The 13,543-nt window shown below is 37.8% G+C and overlaps 1 protein-coding gene across 5 annotated transcripts in view; it reads left to right on the forward strand.

Annotated features, from left to right (window-relative positions):
• The first annotated feature begins 694 nt into the window (after positions 1-694).
• The window catches only part of l1cama (L1 cell adhesion molecule, paralog a), a 62,717-nt gene continuing 49,868 nt past the window's right edge, over positions 695-13,543 (forward strand). The window contains exon 1 of one of the 5 annotated variants that reach the window (XM_051880197.1): positions 695-924. The gene's annotated coding sequence lies outside the window, so the exon portion shown is untranslated. The remainder of the gene's footprint in view (positions 925-13,543) is intronic. The other 4 variants (XM_051880201.1, XM_051880199.1, XM_051880198.1 and 1 more) reach the window with 4 other exon arrangements.

Here is a 13,543-nt window from a genome sequence, read left to right on the forward strand (position 1 = left end):
TTGTTTGAAAATATCGTCATTCGGTATAACCAAAAGTGTCATTCGGTAAAACCGAATAACTTTTTTTGATGACAAATTTTGTCCATCTTGTAATAAATTACAAAAGCAATGTTAATTGATTATAAAAACCACAATCTCATTGTAAACACTTAATAAAACTTCAAATCATTATATTTTTTGACTTTTAAAAATCTTATGCGTCAATGACCCAATTAACGAAGTTGGTTGGTTTTTTTTTGGTAGTATATATGGCCATTATACACAAAAAATAGTGTAATGCCAAATTCCTATATACTCTCTTTCTGTATTTCATCTGCCACTATAAGGGAGGGAAAAACGAAAAGCTCTTCCTGTGCCACCATACAAATACTGCATAACAATGCACTAATTAGCATAACATATATTTCTCATCCTCATTACTCACGCCCACCAAACAACCAGCAAGAAGCCTTTAATGGTGCTGTAAAACATCTCTCTGCATTTAACATGTCATCACTCCTCTGCCTGACTGAATTTCTCCTCCTGCTCTGACAGATCCTGCCAATCACGGATGAAATTATGGACATATTTCGTTTGGCACCAGGGGAATGCGGAGTGGAAATGAGGATGAAGACAATAAAGGAATGGTCAGAGAATGAAGGGAGGAGAGGGGAGAAGAGAAGAGGAGAGTGAAGGAAAAGAGGCAGGGAGCTAGAAGAAAAAAGGGTGATGTCACTGCCTCTTGATGGCAGCCAATCAGAGGAGGGGAGAGGCAGCAAGGGAGCCAGGAGAGGGTGTGTTTTCCTCGCGCTGCAGCATCAGCAGTGAAGAGAGGCCACAATCAATCTGACACAGAGCAAGAGACACAAGAACCTTCAGGGACAGATAAAACAACAGAGTTGCCAGAGGAGGACGGAAACCTAAAGCCGTTTTAAACCTGCGGAGGTAAGAAGAGAAGGTTGTCAGTGAGAATGTCAATAGTATTTAGTGTCTGATGGATGTCAAATAGAATTGGCTTGTTTATGCAGATTTTTCTTGTGGTTAGATGATCACACCTTTGAGATTTAAGGTGCAATGGTGTAGCAGTGGGGTTGTGGTGTAGTAAACTGGGGCTGTTCTATTTGAAATAATTGCAATGTTATAGTCATTTATGTGTTTTTTTTAGTCATATCTAGTGTTACGTTTAGGACTTTAAGTATGAAAAAAAAAAATATATAAATTATATATATATATAAAGGAGCCGAATGTGTTTTGATAAATATTTTTTTATGTATATATAGAATAATTTTTTTTTTTTTGTAATGTCATATTGTCTCCTTGAGCTGCCCTGTCTCATAAACAGAAACAGTTCTCTGGTGGATTTGCAAACATCCCATGTGATATCAGCAACAGGCTCTTCTGTTTTTAACGCAGGACTCTTTGCATGTTAGTACCTGTCTTGCAGCATGTGCTGGTCTGGTTGCATTTTGCAGCATCATATTTACCTAGGCGTAATGCAAACATTTGTTGTATTTAATATTTACTTTATTGCCATCAATAGCTGGCTTCTGTTGTTTCGTTTGGTACAGTTGGTAGTCTTATTTTTAAAGGCTTTAAATGCATGTTTTATTAGAATCACTGTTTATCATTGTTACTAATTCATGTATTATCTATATAGTTGGTCCTGCCTCCCCCGTCATTTTGCTGGGCCGTTTAATTGTGTTAATCACCCTTGAGAGTATTGTGGTGTTGAGAGTATTGGTGGTCCGCAGTGCTGCCTCTTGCAGTGGTGTGATGGTGTGTGCGTTACAGAAAACAAATAATGATGCTTTGATGGGCCAGGCGACAATAGCATATATATGTGAGCAAGAGCGTTGGGTGGGGCCTTGCGTTTATTTTCCGTCTCCTAAATGCAGACACCCTCACCTGGCAGCACGCCAGCACGTTTGATTCAGGGTGGGTCTTGCTCACAGTGCTCAGGTTGCAAATTATTAGCTCTGTTAGCAAAGTTAACGGCATACTGCACTACATAAACTCTTCATAATATATATTCATTATTATATTCATGGTACCTGTATATACTGTATTCTATCATGAAACTGTCATATATATTTTTTTTTTACTCTAGCAACAAAGTACTGTAATAGTACAATGGTAAAACAATTATATAATAGGCCTATTATTATTATCATAACCATGGTATTTTCATTTTACTCTATATACTTTAAATAATACCATGATTATATCATAAAATTTACATTTTAAAACAAAAGTACGTGGGTACTACCATGGTACAGTGATTATATGTTGGACTATTATTATGATTACTATGATATTGCCATAAAATTAAACGTTCACTTTTAATCTTACAACAAAAGTACTGTCGTAGTAGTGGTATACAGAAATTATTATATTCATAAACCATGTTATTTACATGGTATTCAAGAGTACTTAAAAAGTACTGTCATAATACCATGATATTGTTGTAAAATTATCCATTTACCCTTATAAAAAAAAATAAAAAATAAAAAAAAAAGTACTGTGGAAGTACCATGGTACAAATGATTGCAATATTCATAAAACATTGTATTTACATGTTAGTTTAAACAATACCATGAAACTAATATTATATTATATTATATTATATTATATTATATTACTATTTTTTGCCAAGTGTAGAGCTGCTTATGGTATAATGATATTCAAAATCCAAGGAATACCATGATTTTGTTTGTGTGTGTGTGTGTGTGTGTATATATATATATATATATATATATATATATATATATATATATATATATATATATATATATATATATATATATATATATATATATATATATATATATATATATATATATATATATAATATAATATTAAATATATAAATTATTAATATGGCTTTCAATCAAGAAAGTTTCATGGATTTATTTGCATAATTTTTGGATTAATTAATCGCAATTGCTATATTATATTATATTATATTATATTATATTATATTATATTATATTATATTATATTATATTATATTATATTATATTATATTATATTATATTATATTATATTAACAACACACTTACCATGTAATTTTAGCAAGCATAGAGCTTCTTATGGTATAATGATGACCATATTCAAAACCATGGTATTTATGTGGTATTTCAAGGTAATCCAAAGAATACCATGCTAATACCATATTCTGATGGTAGAGCTACTTATTGTGGGTCATCTTCAGTTTATCTCCCTGCAAAGGAATTTGGACTAGTTGCCTGTCGCTGACAGACAATGACTTGTGTCTTTCTAGGATAAATCACTCTGAATTGATTATCGACAAGGTGTCTGTAGACTGCAAAGGCCATGAGAGTGTGGCGTGATATCCCTTCTCTGCTCCACATCCATCATACTGCAGGTGATCTTGCTTTAACTGTGCCATACCATCAGTCTGTGTGCACAGAAAAATATGATCTGCCTCTGCAAAATCTTCTCCTCAGAGGTAGAGGCTTTAATTGAGCTGTGTGCACAGATGGATGGACGAGCTGGAGAGATTTAGGAGGGATGAAAGAAAGGAAAGAGGGTGGGGTCACGTTTGACAGGCGAAGCCGTTGCGCAGGCCGATAATATATGTGCACTTATACTGTCTGAGGAGATCAACATGGAGAGAGAGAGAGAGAGAGAGAGAATGGGTGCAAGGTCAACGAGAGAAGGGGCAGGAGTGGGGAGGGATCTATTAAAAGAAGGACTAAGAAAAAAAAAAGCCATCATTCTTCTTTGGCCTTCGTTTTGACCTGCTGGACAGACTACAACTATTGCATTTCCACCTAATGCTGGCATGTTGTATCCCAATCTTCAAGCACAAGGAGCTGGATGAAAATAGTATCAAATCTGACTCGTGATGCAGCCTATATTCATTTGGCTAAAGGGGAACTGGTTGATCTCAAGAAGCCTGATGGGGTTTAGGTTCCTTGCCACTGTGGCATTTGGCTTGCTTAGCTGGGGTTTAAAGTCACCATGAAGTCACAATTTGAAACCACCACCTTATTTTTTTATAAAATATTGCAGTGTTTATTGTAAATGATTTATTTGTACACATTATTCTTTTTCTTAATTCATGTGCCCCCGTTCATTTTAATCAAAACAACTTCCCAACCCTCTTGCAACAACATCTCTTCTCTGATGACATTTTTCGGTGTCATCCTGACTCACATGTGATCACAGCAGTAGAAAACAACAATGATCCAATGATCCAATCAATTCTGAATGAACAAAATCAAGTCCCGCCTTACAATTTTCCTTTGTTTGAGAAGCCATTACACTTGAATATACAGTACGTCACAATAGGGCAGATAAGACTATCTCAACTTCCATTTCATGCCGCCTTTAAAGGGGTCCTTCATTATGATTTTACTTTTTTAACTTTAGTTAGTGTGTAATGTTGCTGTTTGAGCAGAAACAACATCTGCAAAGTTACGACACTCAGAGTTCAATGCAAAGGGAGATATTTTCTTTTACAGAAATTGCTTTTTAAGGACTACAACAAATGGCCGGTAGGGACTACAACAAGCTTCTTCCCGGGTTGGTGACGTCACAAACCCCAAAATTTACATAAACCCCGCCCCGAGAACACACAACAAAGGGGACAAGGCCATGTTGGGCTGCTTTAGAGAAGAGGAAGAGTTGTTGTAGTAGAGTGTTGTTGACATGCCGTCATTTTACACCGGACTGCTTCACAAACGAGGGTCAATTCAACGCAGGATTTGCACAAAAGATTAACATGACGGCACATGCTAGTGGATGAGTTGAATCAACTCCACAGCAACTACATAAATTTATCCACTAACCATTCAGAAACATCTAAAAGTTGTAACTTCTTCCTGAGTCTCTCCATCAGTGTCGACTCCGGTTTGAACAATGTAAGGCTGAACACCGTTACTGACAATCCTCATTTTGTCTGCGTGAGATTCTCCAGCTTTGTTGTTGTTGAGCAACCGATGTGCGAGCTGTTAAAGCCCCGCCCTCTTCTGGAAAGGGGGCGGGAGCAGCAGCTCATTTGCATTTAAAGGGACACACACAAAAAAAATCGTGTTTTTGCTCACACCCAAATAGGGGCAAATTTGACAAGCTATAATAAATGATCTGTGGGGTATTTTGAGCTGAAACTTCACAGACACATTCTGGAAACACCAGGGAAGCTGAAATGAACTTGTTTTGAAGTTATACTGCTATTTTCCTGTTTATTGCTGTGAAGCTGCTATGAAACAATCTGGATTTTATAAAGCACTATATAAATCAAAGTGACTTGGCTTGACTTGATGGCCTCCGTTTTGACATCCAAAACACCATCATAGCAGCATGCAAGAATAACACTAGAAATGCAGCTCTCAGATGCAGAGCATCTGTTGTGGACGTGCCGGTTACAGAGGAGCTCTGGGGAGAAACAGCACAGCCCACGAGTCTCCACAGCCACCTGTTATCGCCTCAGGGCCTCCGTGTCACTGGCACATCCTGCTCCCGCACGTATGATGGGCAAAAATCCCCCCACAACACCTGTTTTAAGTACCCATGGAGTGGTGAAAGCTTTACAACCTACTGCTGCCGCTCTGCTGACGGGGTCGCCCTCCACAGAGAGACCGATACATTAGTTAAACCCATTTGCAGAGGCTGGTGAGGCTGCGGTTGGAGCGGCTCTCTGCAGACAGGAGGGGGATGACAGTGGCAGGACAGAGACGGTCAGACGAGCCTGGAGGACGACAAGGAGGGGGGCAGGATGCATTAGGCTGATTTAAAAGAGCGCACGATGACCAAACTGGCCTGTTAAAGCAGAATGAGTACTAATAGGTAACTTACTCAAATTTTAACACAAGATCATGAGATGTTAGAAGGAGGAAGAAGTCCCTCTCTCTCTCTATATATATATTTATTACATTTTATTTTATATTTTTTTTCTGTTTGTAGAACCAGTTGGTTGAAATAAAGTAACCGAGGAGAGAGTGAATATCATTTGTAACCCTGTATAAAAAACGATTTTCATGTAAACGCATTATCTAAGGAAGAAAACAATGTCAAGATGTTAAACAATTCGCTCTATTGTTCTTTTTGGCACATGCAAGTGATTTTTTTTTTTTTTTTTTTTTCTTGCTTCTTCAAGGCTATATCTTTATTCATGCATTGCCAGGCAAAATACTTCTTCAGACTGCAATCAAAGTAATGGGTTCTTGAGAATGAGTTTCATTTTTTTTTTTAAATCCCCACATGCAAAGCTTCACAAAATGAAGCCAATCATGCAATTGAGACCGTAATGCAGCCATCTCAAAGAGTCGGCCCTAAATATGCTGATGAAATTAACTTATGCTGACAGAGGTCACTTTAAATCAGTCAGTTCTTTGGATTTAATCACCAAAAAGCAGGCGCAAGTTTGACAATAAATCAAAAACAAACCAACACTGTCACCATAGTTGAAACTCCTCTTGTGCAAAGGTTTTCTTCTCTTCATAAGACTAGCTGCTTGTTTTTGACAGCAGAAGTTGTAACAAGCTTTGTTATTCAAAATGTGTAGGTTGTGAATGTCAACATAAAGCAACAAAGTAAAAAATTGTAAAGGGAAAATGCAGCTGTGCTAAAACAAGTGCGGTCTCCTCCCACAGTCGGGTGAAATAAAGCCATGTCTTTGTCCAACAAACATTAGTCTCATTCCTCTTAATAACCCTTTTTAATAAAAGACGCATTATTGACCAAATGAATGAACTCAGCGTGAATCTCTGCTTCGTGAGAGGTCTCTCTGTTGTCTTGTAGAGTACTGTGAGGAGATGTGTAGTCCATTTGTCATAAGTTTCCCATAATAGCAATTTCACTGTTCTTCTACCTAATTTGAATCTTAAAGGGTTAGTTCACCCAAAAATGAAATTTCTGTCATTAATTACTCACCCTCATGTCATTCCACACCCATAAGACTTTCATTCATCTTCAGAACGCAAATAAAGATCTTTTTGATGAAATCTGAGAGCTGAATTCTGTCCTTCCATAGACAGCTATGCAACTACCACTTTTAAATCTTCTAAAGGTTCATAAAGAGATTGTAAAACTAATCCATATGAATTGAGTGGTTAATCCAAATTTTCTGAAGAGACTTTTTATCGCTTTATATGATGAACAGGTTTAAGTTAGGCTTTTATTCACACTTCCGGAAGCTCAAATGTGCTGCATAAAACCAGAGAATGGACTTTATATATATTACTAAAAAAATTTTTTTTTCTTAATATTTCTTTCCTTCATTGATTGTTTGTGTCAGAGTATATGCCTATTTAGTTACCACATGCGTGTTGTTTTATTTTCCCCCTAGACGTTTTCTTTTGATTGTTTAAAAATTGTTTTCTTGTTCTTTAATAAATTGGTTTATTGTTTAAACAATTTGTTGTTTGCCTCTTTTATGTTGCGGTATATGAGCCTACCGTAACATAGAAATGGGGGCTCGTCCGGGATTTTGAGCGTTTGTTTGAGGGAGTATTTTTATTGTCTCTTCAGGATTTTCTGAGGATTGGCTTCACTCCGGTTAGTTATAGTGTTTCAGCTGGGCTGCGCATGAGCGGTCCTTCCATTGGAACACTATTTGTTGTTTTGTTGATTTCTTTGTATTTTGTTTGGAGTTTTTGGAAGGAAATCCTGGGTGGGGGTACGCTTCTCGCGCAGCTGAACTCATTTGGAGAACGGCTGTTACGAGGTTTAGCGTTTAAAGTTGCTTCGAGCCCGGCAGTCCTTTGAAGACTAGTTAGGTTAGTTTCAACAAGCAGGCGTATCGGAGATGCAAAGCCAATGGAAATCCTGGTGAGTACTGTATTTTCTCCCTGTTTTTCACTTAAATCGATTATAAAGAGCATGTTTTCGCGTGTTGGTATTATGTGCTAGTTATGCCACTTTAGACAAGGAATTAAGTGGATGTTTGTGTAGACCGATTAAAATGTAAAACTTGGCTTTGTTTACACGAAAATCTTGTGTCATGCTTGAGCTTCCGTTTGTAACAACTGATGTGTGCGCTGATGAATGTTTATATGTTAATAAAAGCCTAAATTCAATCTGTTCATCATATAAAGCAATTGAGTCTCTTCGGAAAATTTGGACTAAACCGCTCAGTTCATATAGATTAGTTTTACAATCTCTTTATGAACTTTCTGAAGCTTCAAAGTGGTAGTGGTTTCTCTCAGCTCTCAGATTTCGTCAAAAATATCTTAATTTGTGTTACAAAGATGAACGAAAGTCTTACGGGTTTGGAACAACATGAGGGTGAGTAATTAATTTTCATTTTTGATTGAACTAATCCTTTAACTAAACATTTCGTATTATATCAACCTTCACATAATGCCTACCGCTGCGGTGAATCACTTTTTGTTTTGTTTTGTTACATAATTTATTCATCATTTATTGAAAATCTGCTGTTTGGAAGATTTTATTATGAGATGACCTGGACTGGAATGGGTGACCATATTGTGGCCGTGGGCTGACAGTCTGCTAGATTAATGACTGTGGAGATCTGTGGCTCCTTTCTTATCATAATAAAAGATTAGAAATTCAGAAATTTTTAATACCATAACACAACAACAGGAAATAGAATGGTGTGGGAAAGTGTGGTTTTGGTTTTAAAGTCTCTAGAGATCACATAAGTGTGGCTTTGGTCTGGGTTTTTAGTCTGGTTCTACATCCGAGATGGTTGATGATCGCAGACCGAGGCCACAGTCTATTTCCAGAATCTTCTCATGCAGGGAACGATGTCTCAATAGCCAGTTTAGTTAGTGTACCTCCAATGTAATGAGAGTGTATTTAAAAGGATATTTTTTTATCATTCATACTAAATGTTTTCTTTGAGAATATTTTTAATGTTATTAGTATTTTCATAATTTACATTTTTTGAACATTTTAATATTTGTTTTAATATTTTTTATTTTACCATTTATAATTTCTTCAGTTTAATTTCATGAACATTGACACCCTGGTTCATGGACTGACAGGTCTGAATTTAGATGGATGTGGACATGAATGATAAAATTACTTATTAAAGTTCATGTAAGATTAAGTTTTAGATTTTGATATATATTTAATCTTTAATATGGTAAGATCTTTAATATTTTATTTTAATATATACTTTTAAATAATTTTATACTTTTTTTTTTTTAGCATTCAACATTTCCCCTTTTTCTGTTTAATAAAATTGACAGCCTGGTTCTTGGATTCACAGGTCTGCATCTAAATCTCAGAGTCTCAATAGGTCTCATTTCGATATGGGACATCTGTGTGTAGTCTGAATCTAATTTTGTGTCTTAATGGATCTAGTCATGGTCTGGGTCTCAGTAGGTCTAGTTTTGCCCCTGGTATTGGTCTGGTCTTCACTCCAGCTCAGCTTTCCAGTGCTTTCCAGTTCTCCAGTGGTGTAGCTGTGAAAAGTGTTTGTAGGTTTGTGTGACAGGCCTGGGGCTTTGAGTGTTTGTTCTAGCGGAGTCAAAAGCGTTATGTCAGGCATGATATATTCATTACTGCGGGATCAGTGCTCTGGTGAGTGTGATCCTCATGCACTCCGCTAATTTAATCTCACCTACTGTGTCGTCTTATTTCACACTGCACTCGCCAACCACCCAGAAGCACTTTAAGACCTGGGGATGGTGGGGCAAGTCAGGACCAAGGAAAGATACAACACATCCCCCTTACAGAGCTAACGCTCACTAATCAAGAGAAAATCTCGACAATCACACATTTAGCTGTCCTTTCTTTGACAAGGCGACTGCACACATTTGAATGATTCAGACGTTAATTGTAGTCTTGATGCTGTAGTTGTGATGCTCTGCTGAAGTGTGAAGTTTGATTAAACCACCCGCTTTTGCTGCCAGACAAATAAGCAGCAGACTAACAAAACACTGTAATATAGAAGCACATCCTGATTTTGCAGAGTTAGACGTGTTCCTGGGTCAACATATTTTTTTTGAACATTCCTGTCCGAAAATTTAATCCTAACCATATATGTAACTTATCCCTAAAATCAGAGGGAAAAGACAGGTGAATAACACTGATGTAGAAGCACCTAACCCTGGTAATAAGCCTAAGCTTGACATAAACTGTAAACTTGTCCCTCAAATCTGATTCAACATCTTTGTTGATCCTAGAACAACATTCCAATCAACCAATCAGATCTGATGGACAAGTTTTCAGTTTATGTGAAGTTTAGACTTAAAACCAGGGTTAAATGCTTCTACATCAGTGTTATTCACCTGTCATTTCCCTCTGATTTTTGGGATTTTATGGGTAGGGTTAGGACTCAATTTTGTTCCAGGACCAACAAAATATGTTGATCTAGGAACACATCTAACTCGGCAAAATCACGGTGACCCAATAATAACCCTATCCTATAATTAGAGAGAAATGATAGGTCAATAAAGTCTTGCATCAGGGCTTTAATGTATCAACCCAAGCTTTGCACCATTTTTGAAAAGCGTTTCAGATGCTGTCAGTGTCACAGTTTTACAATGTTGCTACACAAAGTTATGATCACATTTGCGAAAATCTGTTGAAATTTCGCACGCGAAAAAGGTCCATTGCCTAGTGTAGCGATTGTATGAACCGCAGCTCACAGAAGTCACTTTCAAACCAAACAGCTTTTTATCGATCAATGCAGCAAATCCACGTGACGAACTTAAACCTGTTGAGAAATCTGCATGGAGAAATCTTTCGCCTGTATGTGTACTACCTGATTGCGTGAATTCCTATTGAAATGACTGGATTTCACCTGCAAAAATTTGTTGAAATGTGACCGCACCATAACGGATGAATTTGAGCTTTGAAAAGAAAAAAAGTAATGGCAGTTTACATTACTGAAAGGGCAAAAAAGACCCGTAAGCTGCATGCTTAATTGAATTAAATACGTTTCTACAAGTATGCGTGTATGTTGTATGAATACCATCTGCACGTTAATTGTAAACTGGACTGGTGTTTCAGAATCTCGCCGCCATTTGAGTATTCTTCTCCTAATGTTTAATGAATACTGCATATTTGGACACGTAACACAGTGCTGGCACTCTAGTTTGACGCTTCGCTCCGTTGTAAACAGTCTTAAAAATGTTGGCTAAGCCCCCATCTCTAAAATCTGATTGGTTGATAGCAAAATTCCTCCAATATCAGCTAGAATGTTGATCCAGGAACAGGTCCTGCTTGAATAAATCACATTAAGCAAATTCCAGTGGAATAAAAAGTGTGACATTTATACACAGGAAAGCTCTTGATGTATCTAAATGTATCTTATTTCCTGTATATCCTGTTCTTAGCAGTGGATGGTTTTATTACTGGAAACATTATCACAGTTAAGCTTTGTTTACTCTGGCTTCAAGGAGTGTGTGTGTGTGTGCATCCATGAATTGTTTTCTCAGGTATTTCAGCCTTCACTTTCTCCTCCTTGCATGTCATGTGAAGCGGTGCGTGTTTTCACAGACAGAAGATAACTGGGGCTGAATGTGAAACCAGCAATGGCTGTGTTTATGATGTTGAAGTGATACTGCAGTGCACCACTGCAAAATTGACTGCTGTATCTCGACGCACACTTTAGGGAAAAAGGAGCTGATAAACAACAACAAACTTGAGAGATGTTATTCCGCATGCACACATTTGGAGTGAGCAAAGCAAGATGAAAGGGCATGGAAGAGAGGAGAGGGAGAGTGTTATGTTTAACTGGAGTGCTAACAGTGGCAAATTGGGGGTATGCTGAAAAATAAGAGAGCTGAGGGGACAAAGAAAAACAGAGATGGAGAAATTATACAGGGTCATAAACAACGCTAACAAGCTTAATGAGGTAATTATGCAGTTGGACAATGGGATGACCTGAGGGGTGATGAGCTGGGTGGGGCTCCCGGATGAGTGCAGGATGAAGATGTGCATCAAAAAAGTGTCGTGAGGGGACAGGAAATGATCTTTGAAAAGAGCCATGGGAACGGGCTGGGAGGAGGTTCACAAGGAATGAGTTAATTTTTTGCAACGGATAGAAAACTAGATTTTTGCATAAGAGTGACGCTTGCCCTTGCAAATGATTGCCTTAAAGATGTTGGGTTGATACGTGTGTTTTAGGTGATTGCCGGGGTATTTTGGGTGGTTGCTGTATGTTTGCTAAGATTTTCTGTGTGGTTGCTGGGAAATTGAAATGCAGTTGCTAGGCCAGTGCATTGCCAGTTCCCTCCTTTGGTGTAAGTGGTATTTTTTTGACCCATTTTTTTCCATCTAATTGCATTTTTGTGCAATTTTTTTCCGCCCATTTTATCATTCGTAGTAAAGAAATGGCTCGCCTCTTCTCAATAAGACGCTCAATTTGAGGTGTCATTCATATCTGTGGCACAAACAGTATGGGACACATTATGTGGCAATTTGAATACTTTAGGTGTAATGGTTTGTTCAAATCTCTAACCATAATAATAACAGTGATGTTCCCCTTACCAAGCAAGCATCACAAAAAGTGTAAAAATGCATGTGAAAGTGCATATATATATATATAAAAGAGAGCAGAGCGAGAGCGAGATGATGCCTGTAGCCATTAAAATGTCACAGCTGACAGTGATAAACTATGACAAAGTGCATACAGACACAATCACACATGAAATCAAAAGCTTGCGCAGCACACACACTCGCCCGATGCCACAAGCGCAACCACCTCCTGCAGAAGATAACGGCCTGTTTATCTCATCAGCCCGTGACACTAATTAACAAACATCCTTTTACTGGTACAAAAAAACTCAATATTTACATCAGGTGCGGGTTGATTTCCCTTCTCTTAAGGCTAACGGAGTATGGAGACCACTGCGTCTGTTGTCACAAACATTCTCTCTTCTCATTCACTCATCCTTCCAGTATTTCGTCTTACACCCTGTCGGTTTTCCTTCTCCCGCAGTGAAGCCACTGTCAGGCCACCTGTCTGGTTTATTTTTATAAGGATTAGACATGCGTTCCTTCGGCTCTCTAGTGTAAAAGAAGCTACAATGAAGTGTAAATTTCTGTGACATGTAAGCTGCCATTGCTACGACTGCGGCTCACACGCTCTGTTAAGTGCCGTGGAACGCTTCCCACTATCTCTGTCGCTCGAGCCAGAGAAGATTCCTCTGATCGCCTGTAATATACACCGTGAGGCTAGTAACTCAATCTCCTCTAATGTGGCTGATAATGTCTCTGATAATGACATGGATATGGAAGGCTGGTAAACTCATTTTGAGGAATGGAGGTTGACACTGGGTCGGATATGCTGACCAGTCCTGAGTTGGACAGAATGGATTAGGGAGACCATCATGGATTCTTAATTGGATTTGGGAGAAGATGGTACTGGTGTTTTCTTGCTCTGTCTTTGCTCCATCTGTTATATTACCTGTGTGTGTGTGTGTGCCCTATTATATTATATTATATTATATTATATTATATCCTTAGCAATTAACTACATATACTTGTGCATTATTATGAGCAAAATAAATGTATTTGATCAAATCAAATTTATTGGCTTATCAACTTTTAAAAGGGAAGAAAAAATGCTTGCAATATCTTTTGCTCTTAACCCTGTAACAAAACCAGTAGACAACCACTAGTG

The sequence above is a fragment of the Ctenopharyngodon idella genome, chromosome 22 (assembly GCF_019924925.1).
Source record: "Ctenopharyngodon idella isolate HZGC_01 chromosome 22, HZGC01, whole genome shotgun sequence".
NCBI lineage: Eukaryota > Metazoa > Chordata > Actinopteri > Cypriniformes > Xenocyprididae > Ctenopharyngodon > Ctenopharyngodon idella.